The sequence below is a fragment of the Phoca vitulina genome, unplaced genomic scaffold (genome assembly GCF_004348235.1).
Source record: "Phoca vitulina isolate PV1807 unplaced genomic scaffold, GSC_HSeal_1.0 scaffold15, whole genome shotgun sequence".
Lineage (NCBI taxonomy): Eukaryota > Metazoa > Chordata > Mammalia > Carnivora > Phocidae > Phoca > Phoca vitulina.
The window spans coordinates 36,728,807-36,751,405 of NW_022589718.1; the positions used below are offsets into that span (position 1 = coordinate 36,728,807).

Sequence of the window (22,599 nt, forward strand, 5' to 3'; positions counted from 1 at the left end):
ACAGTCTGGCACAGTTAAGAGCAATATGCCCATCGAGAGGGAAAGAGTCTGGCTTGCTTCCCCAAATCCTCCCTTTCTTAAATTCTTCATCGTGAGTTAAGATTCAGTAGATCTGCCCTAGGAACGCTGTGATTGGGACAGAATGGCCCCACAGCCAAGGTGGGATGGGCCCTGTGGTCCAGGGGAAGCACAAAAGACCTGGTGGAAATTCACAGTGTTCTCAAGTCCATTCAGAAACCAAGGTGAAGCGGAGTCAGCAGGGAGATGCTAATGGATCTCAGCTTAGCAGAGAAAAATATAGAACTGGGGATTGGCTGTTATCCAAAGCTGATAGCAACAGTGGATGCCAGCCAGATGCCCATGGGAATAAGTAAGGAAAAGGAGAAATCCTGCTGCTCTCACAGGATTTATAGCCTCGGGGACACAGACAGCTTCCCCGCAGCTACGCTACGGAGTGTCCAAAAGCCCCATTGGACCAAAGCAGCAAGTTCGGGCTGAACGAAGACCTGAAACCTCTCCAACTATACTCAGATCTAACCTCATAAATAAGGGAACCTGAGCAGTTTTCCTCTAACTGAACATGCAAGATCCTTTATAAATGACCATGTGGATCAAATGTTTGTTTCCTAAGTGGGAGTAGGGCTCCTGAGAAAAACATTAGTGTCCAACAAAATACCTGCATTCTCTGTATAATTCAAAATGCAGGAGGGTGAACATTGTTGCCCTACATAGCACAGTTTTCAAATTAAGTTTTCACTTACTAAAAAAGAAAAAAATAGATTACCATTCTTTTTAGAACCATGGGTGACTTTTCTGATAAGTACATAATACATATCTGAAGATCTAATAGTACTTTAGGTAGCTCTCAATGTACTACTTGTAGCATTCTTGGAAATTTATCTCCAGTGTTTTCTGAAGAGGTTGAGAAATTTATTTTGGGTATAAGCAACTGCCGAACATTTGTCCTTCATGGTGAGTTCCTTGAACACAGCCATCCCATTTTGTTGCTTCATTACCTAGCAAACTGGCATTCACATATTCCATGCTTGGCCCTCAGATATAGTCAGCATATTACAATTTTGCTAAGAGATTTAAAATGGAAAGTTATGTTTCATATGTTTTTTAGTTGTTTTATATGGTGTATCTGGTTGGAGAGCTGAACATCTCTGTAATTCTACAAAGGTTCCTGAATGTCTTTGGAAAATATGGCATACATAGATGCCTACTTAAGGTCTGAAGCTTGTTGTCTTTCTAAGGTGATTGACGTTATTGGGAAAAATGGATTGGGGATTGTATCTGAGGTCAGTTCCAACCTCTTGGTTAATTATATATGTGGGTGGCTAGGTTGGTGTCAACATCTTGTCATCACTGATATCCTCAAACGATGGCACTTTACCTACCTTGTCAACTGAAGACGCTGACCAGAATGGTGTTTCTTTACTGTATGCTTATGTAGTTATATTCAAGTCAAATTGGCCTCCTGGATGGATGAGATTGGCTTACATCTGTTTAGGTATTGCTATGATCACAATATAACCAGATATGGGATAGTTACAAAATTGCATTGCTGGTTCTACATATTTTCCTCTAAAGTAGATGATTTCATAACCATAGGTCAATTTCTATTTCAATTCTTTGGACTTTCATTTTAGGAAAAATAATTTTGCTTTTTCTATCACCCTGTGTTCTTCATCTTTCTGTCTCTTCTAAAGAACCTAATTAAAACCAGGCTTTTTTTTTTTTTTTTTTTTCACATCACCTATTCTTCTCATAGCAAAATGCATTCCAGTTTTCTTGGAAGCAATTCTCACAAGTTTTCACCTGGTTCCTCAGTTTTCCTTTGGCCTGCGAATGTTTGATATCATTGAACACACATTCTTCCAAAAAGTTTATAGTCTCTGGCTTCCTTTTATTGGGAGGAATTTGAATATCATTGTATCTCTATGATTGTTATTCCTATATTCACATCCCCAAAACCAAACTGCCGTGTGTTTAAGCTCCTTGTTGCTGTGTAACAAATGACCTCAGGACTTAATATCTTACAAAACAAAAACAAACAAAAAAAAAAAAAAAAAAAAAAAAAACACCTTCCGTTACAATACTGCAGGTCCGTAACATGGACTCCACTCACTGTTGGTTCCTCTGCTGGTCTTCTTGGTATCACTCAGACAGCTGCAGGTGTGCAGTGGCCCAAGTAGGGCAGGGTTGGCTCAAGTGACCTCACCCATGTGTTTAGGAGTTGGTGCTGATGGTTGACTCAGTCTCTTTTTCTGCAGGGTTCCAGGAGGCCTGAGCAGAAGCTGGTTGAAAGAAACAGTACCACTGTAATGACAACAAACAGACTATTTATTCAGAGTCTACTATAGCAAGGGAACCAGCTACCATCATTGTGTTTGGCAGACCCTTGGGGGTGGAAGGGAGTGGGAAAGCTTTACAGTGGAAAAAAAGGAAAGGCAGTAGGTATGTTCTAACTGCATAGGTTGTTGGCTTAGGGAGCCTGGAGGTGGTGTGCTAACTAGGAGAGAGGCATCCTGTGTGATTGGTTTGGGGAACGTATTTGGCTTTCTCTGCTTGATAATGGGATGAAAGCTGGAGCAAAGGGATAGCAAAACTGACAGTCATTTCCTGAGTCCTAATCTTTCTGGGCCAAATGCTGCAGAAGTGGTGGTTGGTTTCCTGGACCAGTTATGGGTTAGGGTTCTCTTGTCATCTGTATTAGGGTGATGGGTCATTTGTATATTCATTCTCTCAATCAAGCAAGCCCCATAATGTCAGTTCTTTTGCATTCATTGGTAAAAGCAAGTCACCAGGACAGCCCAGTTCAAGGGACAAGAAGGGAATAGACTTCTCAATGGAAGGAAAGTTTCAGTTAATCACAAAGGCATGCAGAGACTGGAGGACAAAGCATACCCCAAACCTAACTTGCCATGTCACTGTAAGACTTTTTTTTCTTTTTTTTTTTTCTTACTGTGATCATGACAGTTTTCTAGGTCTTACTGACTTGGAAATGCAGTGTTATTTTTGACCATTGCTTCTCTTTTTCTTGTGTTTTCAGTGAACCTCAGTAACTGATAACTTGATTATTCTTCCCCTTTTTTTATATCTTGCTTCTCTCTCCTTTTTTTTTTTTTTACCATTTTCCATCAGTGCTGCATTAATTCAGGACTGAAATGAGACTTAATTATTATAAAAGCTCTTTCTTCACATTTAAGCAACACATTATTTACTGAGTTCTGCTCTATGTTGATACAAGGTTGGCAAGATGAAAATCAAAACCTCAGGGAATCAGTGTTTTAGCCTCTACAACTTTAGCTCCTCCTCCACCAACCATCAGTTCTTCACATTTGGTGATTTTGTCCAGATTCATTTAACAATGCATGACTCTGGGGCACCTGGGTGGCTCAGTCCTTAAGTGTCTGCCTTCGGCTCAGATCACGATCCCAGGGTCCTGGGATTGAACCCCGCATCGGGCTCCCTGTGCAGTGGGAAGCCTGCTTCTCTCTCTCCCACTCCCGCTGTTTGTGTTCCCTCTCTCGCTGTGTCTCTCTCTGTCAAATAAATAAATAAATAAAATCTTAAAAACAAAACAAAACAAACAAACAAACAAAAAAACAATTCACTACTCTCCTTCAAACCCTAACATGCAACAACAGATGGGAATGCCACTTTATTTTTCTTCAGAAAATATCAAAATTACACGGTTTATGATCAGTGATCATAAAACCCATGCTTCACAGCAAAACGGTGCTCACAACTATTAATGTTCTGAAGATTTTTGGCCTTTGCAAATGTATGACCTTCTCTTTCCCATCTGTTTTTCATATGTGTGGAAATCTCTCCATGTGATAATCTTCAACACACCATGCATTAACTTCCAATCATGTTTGAATATATATCCAGTCCATAGTATTCTCTGGGAAACCTGTCTCATTTTACCTTTCCTTTGCTTTGGTATATATTATATGTTATGGGTAAATATCATATTGTGTATTATCTATCATATGCATACACACATAAGTACACTAATATCGATCTGTGTATATACTACTTTCTTTTTTTTGTATCTGCACCCTAGGAGAGACAGAGAATAATTTGAGTAATAAACAATCCACAGAGTTTATAAATGTTCTAAAGTCCTATCAGGATAGAGATACTAAACAACCACAAACTTTGTTAGAAAAGTCATAAGTGTGTTAAGAATATAAATTATTGCATTAATAGAAATACGGTCCCTGACTTCTACACAAGCTAAGTGTATACAAAGGAACAAAGAAAATATTGTTGTTTCAGTAGAAAAAATTAATGAGAAAGTAAAAAAAAAAAAGGAAAAAAAAGATAAAAGAAAATAAACAGAAAACAGGATGTTGATTCACATGATTCATTTTTGTTTTCAATCAAAATCAATGTTAATAGACTAAACCCCACTGGGTAAAGCAACAAAATGCAACTATTCCCTTAACAAGAGAGGCAGTGAAAAGAGGATGCAAGATAAGAGTTACAAATAAAGTCAAGGAAAATACACCAGCTAAAAGCAACTAGGTTTAGAAATGCCCTAACATGACAACACAAAGCTTTAGCAAAATGCATTAATAGAGACACAGAAGTTGTACACTAGGATGAAAAGATCAGTCTACTAAATTATATAAACATCATAAACTTGTATTCACCTAACAACATAGCTTTGAAGTAGATAGAATATATAAAGTGTGAACTGGCAGAGAAATAAGGAGAAATTGACAATTCTGAGGTGAGACGTTAAAACATCTATTATCAGAAACTTGTAAATAAAGCAGACAAAACTTATTCAAGTTAGAAGTCCTGAGTAACAATTAACTGTCCTGCTTTAATGAATGCTTTTCTTGATATATACAGAATATACATTATTTTCTAAAACATACATGGGACATTTTAAAAATTAAGTATTCTTGGGGTGCCTGGGTGGCTCAGTTGGTTAAGCATCTGCCTTCGGCTCAGGTCATGATCCTGGAGTCCCGGGATCGAGTTCCGCATCGAGCTCCCTGCTCAGCGGGGAGTCTGCTTCTCCCTCTGACCCTCCCCCCTCTCATGCTCTCTCTCTCTCTCTTTCTCATTCTCTCTCTCAAATAAATAAAATCTTTTAAAAAATAAAAAATAAATAAAAATTAAGTGTTCTTACGAAAGAAATATCAACATTGCCCTAGATATTGATATCACACAGTCTCTGATGTTCTCATTAAATTATAAATCATTAAAAAATACCAAAAACAAAACAAAAGCAATTCCATACCATTGAATATTTAGAACACTAGATTCTCATTTCGCATTACCCCCAAATAAATTCCAGGTGGATTAAAATCCCAAACATGAAGAATAAACTTTAAATAATTAATTATTATAATATAATGATTATATTACAATATAAATATATTAATATGTTTATATTATATAATATATGCAATTTATTACATATAATATTGTATGTAATTATATATTATATATTTACACCTTAGGTGGGGGAAATGGAAAAGGGTGGAATATTATTAAATGAAGTTATAAAAATACAAATAATAGAAAGATTGGAAAATTTGAGTAGTACATTGAAATTTTATAAAACAAGTGAGAAGATTATATGAAACATAATACGAAGAAGATAAACCATAGCCTCTGAGATTCTATTTGCAACATGTCGTCAATTATATATAATCATATATAATACCAAGTAGCATATATGCACATACACATACATACGTGCACGTGTATATAGTGTAAAGAACTACAAGTCAGTGAGAAAAAGAGGTAACAATCTAATATAAAAATGAGTAGAGGACAAGGCATGGGATCCTGACTAGTAGAAAATATGGCTAGGCTTGACAGACTCAGGAAATTCAAATTAGAAGCAATGAGATAACATTTAATTGATATTAAATTGTCAAGTTTTGACTAACTGTCTAGAAAATGGAATCCCAAATATTTAGGACAACGTATGAAAGTGGTAAGTCCCACATTGCTGATGGAAATGTAAATTAGTAGAGCAATTTTGAAAGGCAAATTGGCACTGTTAAAGTTAAAAATGTTGGGGCTCAGTTGGCTAAGGGACTGCCTTCAGCTCAGGTCATGATCCCGGAGTCCTGGGATGGAGCCCCATATTGGGCTCCTGGCTCACTGGGGAGTCTGCTTCTCCCTCTGACACTCTCCCCTCTCATACTGTTTCTCACTCTCTCTCAAATAAATAAATAAAATCTTAAAAAAAAAAGTTAAAAATGTTTGTACCTGATGAACCAATTATTATTCATGCACATCGTAAGACACGTACAAGATTGTTCATTCCAGAACTATTTGTAATAATGGGAAATTGGAAATGGCCCGCATGTCTGTCATCAGGGTGGTAGATATATAAGTTTCTATAATATTCACATACATACCATACTTTAAAGCGGTTAAGACAAAGTAGTTGAGTAACTTTCAATGTTCAGTAGATTTCAAAAAACAAAAGAAGAGGTGGAAGAATAAGATATGTGTGACTATTTTCACAAATTTAAAATATGAATTTTATGAGTAAAATTATAAACACTTAGGCTGTATTTACACCAAATTAATAATAGAGATGTAACTGCATCTTTATTGTTTTCAGGGAGGGAAGAAAATATGCTTTGAGTTGACTTGAAATAATTATTTCTTAAAAAATCATCTGATGCCCTTTTGATAAAATGCTAACATTTTAAATTTCTCCTGTTGAGTACACAAGTGACATGATGTCCTTCACATTTTTCTATTAAATGTCTAAGAAGGAAAAACTATGCAAATAATGTTTTTCTTGGGATCTTGGAACCGTTTTTCCTGTGCCTCCTTTGTTCTAATTCCAGGAACCTTATTGATTGTAATTTTCAAGTTTCAAGTACTTCCTCCAGATAAGAGCATGGGGAACACAACCAGATGAGGATGATAAGGATAAAATAGAGGCATATGATAGCATTTTTGAAATTCTTGTAGTTCTAAATTCTTTGTTTATGCTCAGTATATGGTACGAATGCAAGGACAGAATGTATTGATAGAAATAGTCTGGTCCCCCCAAAAAAGAAGTTGGCCAGTTGATGATGTTATTTTTTTTATTTTTATTTTTTTAAAGATTTTATTTATTTATCTGAGAGAGAGAATGGGAGACAGAGAGCATGAGAGGGGAAGGGTCAGAGGGAGAAGCAGACCCCCCGCTGAGCAGGGAGCCCGATGTGGGACTCGATCCCGGGACTCCAGAATCATGACCTGAGCCGAAGGCAGTTGCTTAACTAACTGAGCCACCCAGGCACCCCTGATGATGTTATTTTGTATCATACATCAATGAAAAATTTCATAATGAATACATGTGTTTTAGTATTTATCGCCCTGTCCAGGCTTTCCCTGGAAACATTCCAATGATGTAGCATAAGGGAGAAAAGAAGATGTAAATTAGGATATCTAAGCCAAGAGTGTGCTATCTCACTTCTGGCCTATGGATCTGCATGTTCCGTGACAAAGAACAGGGATGCATTAAAGTCTGTGAGATGAGAGATTCTGGGATGGCCATGGAAACTGTGATGACTTTGAACAAACTGGGATCAATGAGAAAAGATGGAAAGAGTCATCCTTGCCACCTTCCAGGCTTTAAATGATTCTCATGCCCAAGAGAAGTCAGGCTTGCACTGTGGTGGTTCCAGACATAAAGGAAGGAAAAGGCATAAACACACAAAGGCAGATTTTTGACCCATTAGCAGAAAGGACTCTTTACTGATTCAGTTGTGCATAGAACCTAGAGGCTCGGTGTGAATCGATTTGGACTTGGTATCTCTGACATGCCCTCCTATTCTCAGATCCTAAACTTTTAACTTACCAGGCATAAAACCCACAGCTGTTACTTCCTAATCATGTTTTGTATTTTGTGTGATCCTGGCGGATATGCTTTTGAATGACAGTAAAGAGGATTTGTTGACAACTGTCATTCATGACTAAAACATAAATCTACAACTTTCTGAAGTATCTGAGACTCTTCTTTTTAATTCTTGTAAGCTTTTGGATTATCATATGAAATAAGTTGAATGAATATGCCCATTTTAACTGAAATAAAGTACTATTGCCTCAAGACTGCCTCTTTGGGAAATCCCTTCGTTGCTGTAGCTTTTCATTTTAATTTATTAAAACTATTTTTTATATTAAGTCCTTAAAGAGTATTACTAAACGTTTAATATTTTTTAAACCATCTTAAATTTGTAAGTCTCTTCTGTGTGTTGTAAAAGATAAGCTCACATGGAAAAGATTTTCGGTGAGCAATTGTGCAAATATGATGCTAAAATAGGCCGAATTTCCTGATTATGTAGATCAAACACACTTTGACATTTGGCTTTGAATCGTGACTTGACTATTGTAAAATATTTTGAATTACTATTTAGGAAAAACCGGAGAAATGTTTGCACCACTGAATATAGGTTAATATAGGACTTATTACACATTTTTTAAAGACTCAGTATCAAGCATTATAGTTAGTCAATTTTAAAATAATCCACTCCCACAGTTTGAGTAAGTAAGAGCTGAAATTTACATTATTTAAATTTGTTTAGACAAAGTGATTAACACTGTGATACCTCCTATCCACCAGATGGCATTCTGTTAGCTCATATTCCAAATTAAGAACTTCCCCTTCAGTCTGTTTTATGAAAAGCTCCAGTTTATTCTAAACCCAGCAATTGCCTTTTTAATTTTTTTCAAACATTTTATTTTTTTTATCTAGATATACCACCAGCATCTTAAATAGTCTATTTCAAATGATGCTTATTACTGCTACTCCAACAAATAATATAAATCATCACACATTACTCTTCATGATTTTCTTTTTCTTTTAGCAATAGCACATGCCTGGAAGATTATTTTTACCATTAACGATACCATCTGGACTTCAAAATTTGGTGCTTTCTTTTTTTCCTTAAATCCCAAGACCCAGAAGATTCATTTTATTCCAACCCTTCAGTCAAGCCTACTGTTTTCACCCTAATGAAAGCCTCCATTAACACTATCTTCCTAGCTATCTCACCATCTGTACCCCTTGTCTGCAATATATTCTCCAAAAACAACTGTCAGGGTAGTCTTCCTAAGACTAAACACCTTGTGTGATTTACCATGGTCTCTCTGCTTAAATGTAAACTATTTACCTGCCACGTTAGGTCTTTCTCTACTCGGGGTCCTCTTTGCTCTTCCAGACTTGTATTTGAATTCTCCTATAGAGACCAACAACCAATAGGATGAAGATTCTCTGTCGGACATTGGGATGCAAGATGGATTTTGATGGAGAGGTAAAGAATGTCTGGTGCTGGACATTTGAGAGGAAGGAAAGCAATGGCTAGTGAAGGAAGCATTTCAGATTCCTGGGCAAAAATCAAGATTCCCATTGAGGCTGGAGAACAGCCAACATAATAAGGTGCCATAGTGAGGGCAGGATGGAGCTGACTGATAGGGAATCAGCAGTGAGACCAGACCGGAGGAATCATTATGATCAAAGGACACAAAGAAAAAAACAGAGAAAATCAGCCAAAAGGAAAGAAGATGTGGTGGAATGGGGACTCTGAATTTCAGGAGGGACGGATATGCTTAGGTGTCATAGAAACCATCTGGGAAATGGGCAAATTGCATTTCTGAGATCATTCTGTCCTTTGCAGGATGGGTAGGTTCAGGTGTAGGTGAGTCTGGAGACCGTGTTGTTGATTTAGGGATGATGGGAGCACTGCTCCTTTTGAGCTGGAGCCAAGAAAATCACTCTGACCAATAACAAACATCTACCAAGGAGCTGAAGTGTCCCTGAGAACTTTTTCGCAAGTTCTATCTAAATAGTACACTATTGAGAGCAATTTCCGTAAAATAATTTTCTTCCAGAGTGTAATATTAATGAACACTTAGGCTAATATTAATATATTAGCCATATACTTAGGAAGAGGTTTTCTTTTTAAAATTCTGTAATTTTAGTGTTACAATTTTCAAGTTCCACTTTGGTAAATATTTGGTATGGTGACGTTTGACTTTGGGGGAATTGGTGATTTATCTTCATAAAAGAAATCATTTTATCCACCCTATGTTTCTCATAGGGTATAGTTTTTACTAGGTTTCCCTCACTCTGATGATTTGGTTTCTCAATCTGGGATATTTCTGTGAACAGTGAAGTATGGCGATGACTCACGTACAGTAAATCCAACAAACATCTATTAAACACTCCATGTTTAGGGACCCTTTGTTAGGATCTGAGGTTCCAAAATGTTTCTGGTTTGAGCACTCTGCCAGTGTCATGGCATTAGGTGTCCTGGAATAACATAACAGAGGACAGATTACGCTATTTTTTTTTTTAAAGATTTTATTTATTTGAGAGAGATGGTGGGGGTGAGGAGCAGAGGGAGGGAGACGAGCAGACTCTATGCGGAGCAGAGAGCCAGACCCAGGGCTTGATCTCACGAAACTGAGATCATGACCTGCGCCAAAATCAAGAGTTGGGTGCTCATCCAACTGAGCCACCCAGGTGCCCCTACTCTACTCTATATAATACCGGGCGCCCCTATTCTACTCTGTATAATGTTAGGAACAACTGTTGAATTCATGGTGTCCAGGTAAGCTTCATGAGAATGAGGGCATGCATATCTTAAATGCAGTTCTAGACATTCTGAATCATAATTTCTCTAAGTACATAAAAAAAATACTTTCAACATGAACTATTCTTCACTGACTCAGAGATTCTCCACACCTATGCCCCATTCTTTTCTACCCCTTGGAAAGGGGCGTGGGCTCAGTAGACTGTGGTGCTTAGGATCTTGTTCCATGTCCTCTGTTAAAATACTAGGTCAGTGCAGCTAACCCGTGAACAATGTGGGGGTCAGAGGCAGTGACCCCGTGCAGTGGAAAATTCATGTATGACTTTGACTCCCCCAGAACTTAACTGTAATATACTAATAGCCTCCTGCTGACCAGAAGCCTTACTGATCACATCAACAGTTAACGCATATTTTGTATGTTGTGTTATGTATATTATAGATGTGTTATATGCTGAGTTGTTACAACAACTGTTGTTAGGAAAATCAAAATGAAGATAAATACATTTACTTCACTGTATGTATCAAAAAAAAATCTTCACATAAATGGACCCTTGCAGTTCAAACCTTTGTTGTTCAAGGGTCAATTGTAATTTGAATTATATAGCCCTGCACATCATCTGGAGTTAAGCTGAAATATTATGAAACAGAGAAATCATCAGGTTGTGAACATTAATACACATAGAAACACAGAACAGAGGATGGTAGTATTGTTTAATTGTGGAACAGCTGTTACTCCAGAATCCTACTGCTTAAATGGGGTCTGGAATATTCCCATAGTTCACACTGAAGCCACTGATGTGCACCCAGATGCTGGGACCTCTCAGTTGTTTCTATAAGCCTTCCTATATGCCATTTAGATGATAAAATGAGTGTGCACCTGCCCACTTATACACAATGTAATTTTGAAGCATTGAATAGTTCTGAGCCTAGAGTTCCTCCTAGACAAAATGTGGGAGGTGGTCCTGAGGATTCCTTGAGATCATTTTAAAGCATCTGAAACTTGGAGTTGCTAGTTTCTTCTTTCTGTTAGACACAAAAAGTTAATGGATCCAATAGTGTGAAAGCATAAAAAATAGTAAATTCAAACCAATTTCATTTATATCATGTATGCTAAAAGCTGATGTGCAAATTTATTTTTTTCTACACTTAAAAACCATAGTATATATCCTTCTTAAGATCTAATGGATATCCAAGTCTTTTACCTTTTTCTCTTGAGGAATTTATACTCAAAGGGGTATTTATTATAGCTATTCAGTAGAGCTTAAACGATGAGCTGGGAGCAGAGAGCGTAGGTATGAGTGGAGAGTTAAGGGTCTGGACTGCAGCCTAATGAGGTCAGCTCCAGGGTAGTTCAGAGTAACTCCACCCTACTTTCTGGAGAAAGAACTCAATATGCCTTACTACTGTTAGGTCAGTAATCTTGATGTCTTTGGTAATGTTTGTTTAATGGAATTTAGTTTCTTTTTGAAGGGAAATCTTTCATTGTGCCCGATGCTATAATAGTACCATATGCAAAAATACATATTTTACTTTGTCCAATATGTCTTTAGTTGACTGAGGTTTATTCTGTATTAATTATGCCACCATCTGTTAGTGAGAACATAAGTATTCTGAAGTCCTGGTTTTGGTATCAGATAAAAGAAATTCAAATCCCGTATATACCATCTTTTTGAGGGACCTCAAAAGACAGGTTCTTTTATTTCCTACAGTCTCATCTAATAGAATATTTCTACACATATTTTCTTTCACATAATGACCACGAGTCTTGTACACTCTGTAAGAACGAAGCAAATGAGTCAGTCAGGGTCGACCAGGGAGAGACAGGGTAAGGCTGAGCCTTGGTGAGCAGGAGGTGGAAAACGTGAGATGACCAGCCCCCTGGAGAGAGACCAACCAGAAAAAACATCACCTTCAAGCCTGATGTCCATGCGTGACAGCGTCAGCTTTGGGAATGTCAATGTGTTAAAATCTTACACACCCACAGTGCAGTTATCAAAATGTTCATGTTGACACATTATTATTATCTAAATTCTGAGATTTCTCCCATTTTCCTGCATCACTTTTCAGTTCCAGGCTTGCATCCTGGTTCCAATGTGACAGTAAAGCATCACCTCTCCTTGGTCCCCTCTAATTTGTGTCTGGTCCTCTGTCTTGCCTTGTCTATTATGACCTTGACAGTTTGGAAGATTACTGATTGCTTACTTTATAGAAAGTTTCTCAATTTGGGTCTGTCTAATGTTTTCTCATGATTTGGTTGAATTGTGTATTTTTGGCCAGAATACCACAGAAGTGATCAATTCTTTCCACAGGCACGTGATACCAATATGGCTTTTCACTGTTGAAGCTGACCTTGACTACTTGGTTAAGGTGGGGTCTGGGGAGTGACTCCACTGTGAAGTGACCATTGTTTCTCTTTAAAATTAATGAACCTCTTGAGGGAGAGACTTTATTACCATCCACATAGCCTATTAGTCCTCAAACTTTTTCTTAACATTTTATTTTGACCAAAGATATCTAAAACTTATTGAAGGAAAGTGTGAAGTTGAAAGAAGGAATAGTTACATTGTAGCTATTGTTGTATATTAGAAGAGAAAGAATGTGTGTATGAGTGTGTGTGTGTGTGTGTGTGTGAGAGAGAGAGAGAGGAAGAAAGGGAATAATTCAGAAATTTCTCTAAATCACACCATGTTTATTCTTATGTTTCAGATCAACTTGTATGCAAATGATGAAGTTAATTTCTCAGGGATATATTACACCTATGTTAATTTAATGTCTGATACTTAATCAGCACCTAGTAATTCATAACCACTAAAGACTTTGCATGGCTTACATAGCATAGAAGGTTTAGAACAATTTATTTTCAAATATGAATAGAGAGTAAAGTGGAATTTTTTTAAAAAAAAAAACCTCACTACTCTGGCACCTGGGTGGCTCAGTTGGCTAGGCAACTGCCTTCGGCTCAGGTCATGGTCCCGGAGTCCCGGGATTGAGTCCCGTGTCGGGCTCCCTGCTCAACAGGGGGCCTGCTTCTCCCTCTGCCTCTGCCACTGCCCCCACTTGTGCTCTCTCTTACTCTCTCTCTCTCCTCTCTCAAATAAATAAATAAGTAATCTTAAAAAAAAAAATAAAAACCTCACTAGTCAATACATAACACAGTTAATCTGTTGGAATCCGATTAGAATCATACAGTACCTAGAGCATACATGATCAGTGAAAATGTGTACCACACATGATATGCCTTCAGTAAAATTGGGCTTCTGGATTTTTCATCTACTTCACCTGCAGAGCTTGTAATCAGATGCATAGTAGGAGTTACAATTGCCTATAGTTCAGAAAGAACACAAACAAGGGAGTTACAAATGTATTTAAATATTGTTGAGAGCACTCTAGAATTCTATCATCATTTGCCACAATCAATATTGTGAGTGTCATACCTAAGTACCGTTCTATTAAAGTATTATACGGAGTAGCTCATGATCATTTGCTTACCTCTCTTAAGCACTGCCACAATTATAGAAGTGTACTAATTAGGGCAAAAATACTCATTCACACAAAGAGATAATTTGGTAGTATTTAGATTTTAAAAGGTGCTGTACTCCATAGTGTCATAGTTTCTGTGAGCAGAGCAGCCTGAGAAATATTATAAATCCAAATTATGGAATAGATGAAATTTTTAAAAGCTTAGTAAAAAGACATTTACATATTTAGCTAAACAATAACCTTCTAAATGATTTCACCAAGCTCCTAGTTTTAGAGAAGATAAAGCTGAGGCACTGAGAAATTACCTGGCTGGTCCCAAAGTGACTGAATCAGCTCTATGTCATGTTTTCCTGTGTCTGAGTGTGATCTTCATGTACTTTTTTTCTTTTTTTAATTTAATTTTATTGTTATGTTAATCACCATACATTACATCATTAGTTTTTGATGTAGTGTTCCATGATTCATTGTTTGTGCATAACACCCAGTGCTCCATGCAGAACGTGCCCTCTTTAATACCCATCACCAGGCTAACCCATCCCCCACCCCCCTTCCCTCTAGAACCCTCAGTTTGTTTCTCAGAGTCCATCGTCTCTCATGCTTCGTCTCCCCCTCCAATTCCCCCCCCGTTCATTTTTCCTTTCCTGCTACCTTCTTCTTCTTCTTCTTTTAAACATATAATGTATTACTTGTTTCAGAGGTACAGATCTGTGATTCAACAGTCTTGCACAATTCACAGCGCTCACCATAGCACATACCATCCCTAGTGTCTATCACCCAGCCCCCATCCCTCCCACCCCCCGCCACTCCAGCAACATGTACTTTTAAAATAAACCCAAGTCAATTTGTTAGAGATGGGGGTTAACGTTCACGTCACATGGCAAAACAAAAGAGATCCCAAGTCGTTTAAATATAGTCATTAAAAGAGAAGTAAAAGAAGGTTCCAGCACGGACGCTGCCCTCCTCCGCACATGCAGCCCCTGCCCCGTCCCCGTGAGCCTCTCCACCGACCACCAGCTTCTGGGCCCTGGCAACACCCCCTCCTCCTCTCCCTCCTCACCCCAGAGGTGAGCGCGGCTTTCTGTAACTGATCGCTGATGAATTCTCTTCCCCCTTTGCTCTCTCAGCTCTTCCAAAGACATGTAAGCAATTCCATGCATTAAAACCCCACTGTTTAAAACTCATCAAATGCAAAATAAAAGAGAAATGGCTCTATGTCAAAATTCACAAGGATGCAGAATTAAATGCTTAAAAGCAGTTGAACCAATGGTAAAGGAGAGAGCTCTGAAATGAATTACGTCCGTCCCATTCATCACAGGAACCCTGTAACTGCATGCAGTTCTTCCTGCTTTGTGGGTGCTCAGGAACCATATGCTGGGTGAAGGGGCAATCATTAAATCAGCTGTATAGAAATCTACAGCAGCACGTGAGCAACCTTAATGTCAAGTAGGTGTCCAAGTGTGTGATACACAAACTCTTACAAATGAGAAATGATGTAGCTGGTCAAGGGCATCAGCATGCAGATCGGATGAGAAAACATCTCTGCTTATCAAACTTATTGAAACTATCTCAATGTCATGAATAACAATGCAAGTTATAATCAAGTTTGCAGAGATTTAAAATTTCATATGCTAAGGACAGTGTTAGGGTCCCCTCACTGTTGGACGCTGTTGGGTGGGGATATAAATGGTCGCAGCATTTTCGAACAGAAGAGAGCATTATCCATTGTCCCCTAAAAAGTATCAGACCACCTAATACCGTGGGATAGCAACAACAAATAGGCAGATATATAACATAACATAACATAAAAATTATTAGATATGTAACAGAGCAAATGATGACACATCTGCATATAGAATTTTTTAATGAGTTTATTTGAGAATTTAAAATGAGTTTACAGAGTTGGCAGAAAATATGCTGAAGTAGAGGTCATGAATGGCTGTCAACAGCAGGTATTTCAAGGAGATGGGATGATAGCTAATTTTTATTTCTTTCTTGAAAATCTTCTGACTTCCTAAATTTTCTGTAATGGCTACAGGTCTTCTTCTTCTTCTATTTTTTTTTTTTTTTCTCCCATCAGATTAAACGATATCAGTACATTCATTGTCAGATGTGGAAAAATGACAGGGGAGATGGTTGACAAAAAGAGCCCACTGAAAATAAATTCTTTTGCCATGATTGTTAAGTGTACTTTACGTTGCAGCATAAATTCAACAACGTATTTCCATTTCTTTTGATAAAGAGAAGTGCTACATAGTTAGGATGCATTACATTATGGAAATGTGCCTGTCTAGCTTCAGAGCAGATATCAAGACCGGAGGGCAGGCATTTTCTACCAGCGATGAACTTTCGCTGCTGAAACGCCGTGGAGTAAACAGTGGCAGAGGGGCCTCCGGGCTGCCTGCCCGACATGTCCCTGCAGAGTCAGGAGCGAGGATGTCGGGCAGGATCCAGAGGGCATTTTGCCTGCGTTCAGATTTGCAGCCGAGTTTCACCTATCTTTCCTTCAGATAACACTGAATGCTATTTTGATTTAAAACAAACAAACAAACAAACATGAAATAGTTAAAAATGCAAGAAAGTGGCAGAGAGAGGCCAAATGGGCAATAAAGTTGTTCAGCCAGGGTTCTGTAGGGACTCGGAGCCTACAGCACCTGTCTAGATGTGCACAGAGAGGGGTTTAGGATGAGGGTCTCTCTCACAGGATTATGGACTCCGAGAAGTCCCGCCATCTGATCTGCAAGCTAGAAGCCGGGGGCCTGGGGAGCAGCTCCAGTCCAAGTGGGAAGGCTTGAGATCCAGGAGCTCTGACGTCGGGGGAAGAGGATGGGGGCTCTCAGCTCAAACAGAAAGAGTCAATGCCCCTTCCTTCCCCTTTCTCTTCCATTCTGGCCCTCAGTGGATTGGATGACGCCCACCTGCGCCGGGGACGGTCTTCTTTACTCACTGTACTGACTCAGTTGCTGACGCCCTCCAGAAACAGCCTCATAGACACACCCAGAAATAATGCTTTATCAGCTCTCTGGGCCTCCTTTGGCCAGTCCAGCTGACACAGGACATTAGCCACAGGACATTAGTGACAGAGATAATGCAGCGGGGACAGTGCAGGGAGACAGGGAGGGGGACCCCGACGGTGAAAATGGAGGCAACTTGTCTTTACGGCTCTGCCCTTCATTTCTGGCTCCATCCCCTGGCTCCCAGGGTCATTCTTTCCTATCTTTCCATCTGTCCTGCTCCATGGCCACTATTCTGTGTGGTTCAGCCAGTGACCCTCAAGCCTCTAGGGAAGCTGCCAGTTGGAGGCTAGTCCCACTAAGATGTTGGGTATGGTGTTTTAGGATAAAAACTTTTATTCTAATGGTCCCGGGGATTTGCCAGTCACAGAGACTGGCTGAGGTGGTTTTTAGAAGCTCAGCAAGAGTACAAATTCATGCCTACTATAATGAAAAATAGCTAAAAATAGTGCCCCCTTTTCCTTTCAGAAGTGTCCCTGTTTGGACGATGAATAGCATGATTACCCTCACCCTAGACCATGAGACCCATTGTTTTGGAGACATGACACTGTGTTTTCCTCAAATCACTGAGTAGGTAATTGCATATTCTCTATCATCAAAAGACCATCTGAACTGTCTCACGTACTCATTCTTGGAGACTCTGAATATTCCTTTTCTTCATTATTTGACCCTAATGTTGTATAATTACATGTTAGGTACAGTTAAGGTTTTATGGCAGCTCATCTTAGATCCTATTACTGTGTTTTAACCTCTCTGTGGCCATTGTTTCTGAACAAGCTTGTCACACCTACCAATAAACATGTCCGAAAATGTGACCCACTCCAATCTATCCGTAGCAGGCCTTGGATGCTCACAAATCTCTCTTTCTTTCTTAGTTTTGTGATGGTTCTTCAAGCTCCTCAGACTGAAAACCTGGGACATGTTGTTGATCCTTGTATGACTTCATTCCCTTCAGCCCACCTTTGTCTCCAAATCACCCTGAAAGGCCCCGCCTTTCATTCCCGCTGTGGCCCTTCTAGCCAGGATCCATTACTTAAGGAAGAATCACTCCAAAGTCTTCCCTACTCACTCTTGTTCCATTCCAGACACTGACGGATGTCTCATAACTGCTTTGTCCTCTAACCCCCTAACCTAAAAATGTCAGGGTGAAAACAAGCTTCCCTCATCTTGCTTTCAAGACTCTACGTGTTTCTTTTTATGTCTTTGGTGTTTCTTCTCATTTCCTAACAGCATGAGTCACTTCGATCAGGCTGACAAGCCCACTTTTTTCTAGACTTTCTGTGATCACTCTCACCTTGGGCATGCTAGCTGGTAAGCCGGGTCTTTTTGCTCTCCAAGAGAGATTAATTCCCATTTCCTCCACAAAGAGTTTTTGGGTTACTTGAGCCCAGGGTGACTTTTCTTTTTTTTTTTTCCTGATACCCTTCAGTACCTATAATCTAACTGAGCTTTATACTAAAGTAGTTATTTCTGACTTGAATCTTTTGATATGTCTCTTATTTTGGTTTGCTTTTTTCTTTCTCAACTAGAAAACACTGTGAATGTATATGTTGTAACAGTGGTGATGTTGGGGTAACCACTGTCAATCCTCTGTCATGTCTAGTCCTGTATGTAGCTTATGGGGGTGACCTCAAAGGAGAGGGGTAGGGGGACACTTGTCTAGCAGGTGGGTCAAGAAAGTGACAGATGCTAATGCTATGTTTCTATCATATGTGTGCTTGAAGATTGATTGTATTATCGATGTTTCAATTCAACGTGGTCATGTCATTTCCCTGAGAATTTTTTTGGGTTTTCATCATAGTGTATTGGTTTTCCCTTAATAGTATTTATCGAGTCTATTCAGAAAAGACACCCAAGCCTTTTAAATAAATAAATAAAGTGAGAGTTTCCTTCCTAACGCCTCATTAATAGCTTCTGATTTAAAGGAAAAGAAAAAAATAAGCATTTGCATGTATCTATATATAAATGAAATATCCCTTGGCTAGAGCCCTATCTTCCAGGGTTCCTTGCCTACAACAAATCCATCAAAGAGGGAAAGGGCCCTAAAGGAAATCCTGCTAATAAGATGACACAACATTCCCTCCCTGGAGGGAAAAAAAAGAGGATAGAGGATTTCCTTCTAATTTAATTAAAGTGAAAGCTTTTATTAAAGTATCATAGCTCCATAATATTTTTAGAAATCTTTGCTATGTTCAAGAATCACTCTTGCACATAGGAAAATTAAATAAGATGAAATTAAATGATAATAGTTGAGGACTTAATAGAAATGAGCTGATGATGCAGTAGTTCTGTAAGTTTTTTTTTGAAATAAACTTAGTTTTTGGAACAGTTTTCAATTAGCAATAATCGCGCCTCGGATAAACCTCATTGGCTACGATACTGCAACCGCGCAAAGCTTGGAACAGTTTCCAATTCATAGAGGAATTTAGAATGGAGGTCTCATATACTCCCTGCTCATTTTCTTCTGTTATTAAGATCTTACAGTAGGAATTAATAAACCAGCATCATTACACTACTATTAACTAAATAGCATACATTCCTTACTTTTTCTCCAAGTCCTCCTTCTGTCCCAGGATCCCATCCAGGATGCCAAATTACATTTAGTCCTCATGTCTCCTTAGGCTCCTCTTGGTTGTCACAGTTTCTTAGACTGTCCATGTTTTTGATGACCTTGACAGTTTTGAGGACAGTTTTGAGGACAGTCGGGAATTTTGCAGAATGACCTTCAATTGGGATTTGTCTGTTTATCTTGTAATTGGTCTGGGGTAGGGGTTTGGGGGAGGAAAATCTCGGAGGTAATGTGCCATTCTCATTACATTATGTGATCTCACTGACACTCTGATGGATCGCTGTTGATGTTGGCCTCGTGCACACGACTGAGGTAGAGTTTGTCAGGGTCCTCCTGTGTATGTTCCCTGTGTGGTCCCCTTTCTGTATTTCACTCTTTGAAAGCAAGTCCAAGCCTGGGGGATGGGGAGTCATGCTCCACCTCCTTGAGGGTGAAGTGTCTATATCCATTATTTTGTATGCTTTGACACTGGAGATTTCTATTTCTCCTCATGTATTTATTGAACTCAATATGAACTCAAGAACATGTTATACTTCAGATTAAAGTATAGTAATTCTTTATTTTTTGCTGTAATTGTGCCACCTTAGATCAACAGAAGCTCTTCCAGTTGGCTCTGTGTTGGTCAACATACCCCGTTAACAGGGGTGTTTGGTTTGGTTTGGTTTGGTTGGTTTTGGACACTTCCTTACTTTCTGGAAGACTCATCTTGTATATGCCTTCCCCCAAACCTAGAAACCGCCATTTCTCCAAGCGTCCCTGGTTCCTTTTATGGGAGAATGAAACCCACATCTGGCCACTAGGTGTGCTATTGGAGTTTTTTTAACTGACATTTATCCATTGCTAATAAATAGAGTTTACTAATTCATTATGTGAAGATATAACTGTTAAAGGCAGATGCAGTGATTACTTTTTGAGATCAACAGTGGAAAACAGTTTATTGAATGCAAAGCATTAAACATTCTTACTTCACTTTTATTGCCGTCAGAGACCATTCTCATGATATTTTTTATTCGATGGAATCAGTTAAATGAAATGCAAAGCAGATGTTATGTATTTTTACTTTAAACACGGTTTTACTTTTTTGCTTGAGATTATACCTTAATGGCTGATATTGAAACATAATTATCTCTTTGTAGATTTATAGAAGATTAGAGAAATTCAGTCAGAGAAATGCTAATTTCCAGCAAGTGAACTTTGAATTAAGGCAGAACTGGCTTTCCTTCCACACCTCAGCCACACCCTCTTCACTCACCACCAAACCTTGCCATGATCCATAACTGAGTTATGTCTCATATAGGGGTTCAAATGCCCTGTATTTGAATCGGTAAGAACTCCTACTGCTCATACAGTCTCTGTCACTACAATTTATTTATATTTCATTGGCTTCACTATTCTGAAGATCTCAAATCCCTTCTTAACTGTGCAATCCCCTTGTCTAAAATTGCCTGGCAAGAGTTAGGAACCAGTATTTGCCCTACTGGCCTACTACCTCAGGGCTTTGAAAAATACACAGCACACACGTACGTACCCATGCGATTGTGACGATCACCCAGTTGTGATTCTATTAACTTTAAGATAGAAAAAAGAAAATAAACTCATATGAGCAATAAGATGTTTATTTAATGAAGAAGAGAAATCCATATTTCCAGTCCTTGAATGAAAAAAAAAAAGTGCATTGCTTTAAGCTATTTGCAATGATGCTGTTTCTTGCCAAAGGGCATATCTCCTGTCTAAACATTTGAGAATTATATTTACTGAGATTGTCCCCTGCCTGTCTTCAACTTCCTCCATAAAAATCCAGGGCTTAATTTCATTCAACAGATTTAAAAAATGTTTAAAACAAAATATAACAAAAAGATTATCTTGAAACTTCATGTTTAAAACCTCAAAAAAGATTTACACATCAAATAAAAACTATGATATGGATAGATTTTTAGAACTCTGTCCTTAATGGAATCTAAGGGAAAAATAATCTGGATGGTGATTCCAAGAACAAACTGGACTAAAGTGTCTGTCTTCTTATCATTATTATTTTTAATATTTTGTTTTTTTTTAAAGTATCAGTTTTGACTGTTGGAGTCAATGTTTCAAATCTGATACTTCAGGCAAAAAGCACTGTGGCAGGAGGGAGGGGCCAAGCCAGACTGGCATTTGCTTTAGGTTTTAACTGTGATTGTGGGAAGCAAATGTCCACACTCTTCATTAGTATTCAAAGTAAACAAATCAAGGAGAGAGAGAGAGAAACTTAAGTGTCCACTTGATGTCTTCCACATAAGTGGCAAGATGATTCATAGAGGATTTTGTTACAGTGCCAGGCTGGGAAGACCTCCCCTGAAGCCAGCAGCTTTGGCTGTAAAGAGAGAATCAGGTCCACTAGAAGAGAGTTTTCCTCTTTTCTTCCCCTCCCCCAGACCCTAGCCAGGCAGATTTAAAAATTCTAAAAGAAAACCAAACATAGAGAAATGCGAAAAAAAAAAAAAAAAAAAACTGATGTACAGTTTGATTACCTCGGCATTGCAATTAGCTGTGCCATTTCCAGGGGGTGCATGTACTGCAGAATGTATTTGCATTCATAGCTTTTCTTAAAGGAAGTTGAGTTAAAGTGCATAGTACGAGCATTAACAATATCCATGTATTTTCCATCTCCATACAAGGGGAAAGGTATTTATTTTGAGCAGAATTACAAAATTAAAAATAAATGTATGAATAGTCTATGTATAAGTTCATGTCCTATTTCTAAAGCCATTAAAAATATTTGAGCTCTTTTTGTTAACTTCCCATAGCCACTGATTAAAAGGGAAAATGTCCTCACAATTGAAAGTGAATATATTTAGTAAAATTTCACTGGAGTTCTATTACAGCATAGGGGTTTTCAAGTAAAATTTAAACATTTTAAATCCCTTCCTGTGTTTTTGTTGGGCGCCTTGATTCGGTTTCCACGCTGCTAATCATTTTAGCCAGA

At 38.4% G+C, this 22,599-nt stretch overlaps 1 protein-coding gene and 1 pseudogene across 2 annotated transcripts in view; one reads left to right on the forward strand and one right to left on the reverse strand.

Annotated features, from left to right (window-relative positions):
- The window catches only part of CSMD1 (CUB and Sushi multiple domains 1), a 2,006,418-nt gene that overhangs the window by 601,646 nt on the left and 1,382,173 nt on the right, over positions 1 to 22,599 (forward strand). The window lies entirely within an intron of this gene.
- On the reverse strand, positions 19,335 to 19,465 carry LOC116638058 (annotated as a pseudogene).